Genomic DNA, 1954 nt, shown 5'->3' on the forward strand with positions numbered 1-1954 from the left:
AGGGACTTCAGGCCCCTCTGAAGAGGAGTTTTTCTCTTTTTAGGGATGTCTGGGGGGACCTCACCCCTCCAAGGGTGTTTTTTCCTCCCCATTTTCAGGTGTTTGTGGGGCCACAGCCTCACAAGCCCCTTTTCAGGGGTGATCATGACAGCTTTAAGTGACATTTTTCTGGGGGACTCACTCCAAGCCGCTGTAGGGGATGTTTTGCCCCCCAGGGTGGATTTTTGGGGTTTAAGGGCCCCCGCTCTGGTCGGGTCCCACTCTAACTCCCCTGAAGAGGCCAACACCACTCCTGCTGATTCCGGCAGCGGAGCCCTAGGAGGGTTGTAAGAGTTGAAATTTTTAAATTTCATTTTTATTCTATTTTATTTAAATTCAAATTTATTGATTTTTAGTTTTATTATAACTCGTTGAGAGGACAGCAAGGACATTCAAGGGCAGGAACATTTTTTCCTGGCTGGTGACTGGAATTTCAGACCCTGGCAGTGTGTGCAGAACCACACAGACTGGGATCAAACATGGGCTGGGATCACCTGGACTGAGATCCTATGGACTGGGACCATATGGAATGGGACCATAGGGATCAGGACGGTACACACTGGGATAAACTGGGTTGAGATTATATGGACTGGGACCACATCGACTGGGATTGCACAGACTGGGATCCCATGGACTGGGAAAAAGCATTGGCTACCATTGGCTACCATCCACATAGAAAGGTGGCCACCTCAAGTTGTCTTGATCCTTTTTGGGTGTCCCATCCCCCTCTTTCCCCCGCCTTCCCTATCGTTCCCGCAGTCCCCGCTCCCCTCCCCCGTGTTTGGTTTTGGGGGTTCCAGGCCCCTCCTGCTCCGTGGGGGGGGGTCCCGATCCCTCTTTGGTTTAATTTGGGGCCCCCAACCCCTTCTCACCGCGACCCCCGCGGCCGGGGGGGCTCTCAGCACCACCAGTGCCACCAGTCCGGCCCCAGCTGCCCCCGCACGCCCCATCCCCATCCCCAGGGTCACCTCCCCCCTCCCCAAATTCCGCTCCCGGGGAGCGCTGGGCGCTGCGGCTCCGCCTGGCGACTGAGGAGTCATCGAGAACAAGCGCTCTGATTGGCTAGAAATGGCCCCGCGCAGTCTCTGATTGGCTAGCGCATTGAGAAGCGCTGTGATCTGCCTGGCAACCGATGAGCAGCGCTATCGCAGGCGCTGATTGCCTGAAAATCGCCGGCCCGGCAACTGAGTTGTCAGCAGCGCCGCGCGCTCTGATTGGCCAGGAGCTGTTTTGGGGTGGGGACGGGGGGAACTGGGGACCCCCAGGAGCCCCCCGGCTTTGGGGGTTTCCATCCCCCCTCGGCCCTCGGGGCGGCCCTGGGGCCACCCCAACACCCCCAAAGTGGGGAGGGTCCCCGGAGCCCTTTGGATCCCCCAAAAATGGGCTGGAAGCGGCAGGAGCCGCCCCAAAAAGGGATTGAAGGCTCCGGTCCGGGAATGGGGGAGGCTCCGGGGATGGCTCCGATCCGGATCGGGGCGGGCTGGGATTGAGGGAGGGTCCGTTCAGCGACTGGGGAGGGGTCTGGGACTGGGTCAGGGGCTGGCATTGGGGAGGGTTTGGGAATTGGGGAGGGGTCTGGGATTGAGGGGATTGGTCCATCTCGGGATTGGGGCCGGGTCGCTCCCTGGGGGAGGGGTCCATTATTGGGCCAGGGCCTCTCCCCTTCCCGAGCCCAATCCCGTTCCTGATCCTGTTCCCGATCCCAATCCCATTCCCATTTCTGTTCCCGTTCCCGATCTCATTCCCGACCCCGATCCCACTCCCATTCCCGATCCCGATCCTGTTCCCAGTCCCGGTCCCGCCGCTGTTTCCAGGAAATGGCTCTGCTCTCAACCCCGACCCCAAACCCAGCGGGTCAAACACCCCAGATCCTGGGGTCAACTCCCCCCGACCCCAAATCCTGGGGGTTCAAACA

Source organism: Anomalospiza imberbis, unplaced genomic scaffold, assembly GCF_031753505.1.
Source record: "Anomalospiza imberbis isolate Cuckoo-Finch-1a 21T00152 unplaced genomic scaffold, ASM3175350v1 scaffold_49, whole genome shotgun sequence".
Classification (NCBI taxonomy): domain Eukaryota; kingdom Metazoa; phylum Chordata; class Aves; order Passeriformes; family Viduidae; genus Anomalospiza; species Anomalospiza imberbis.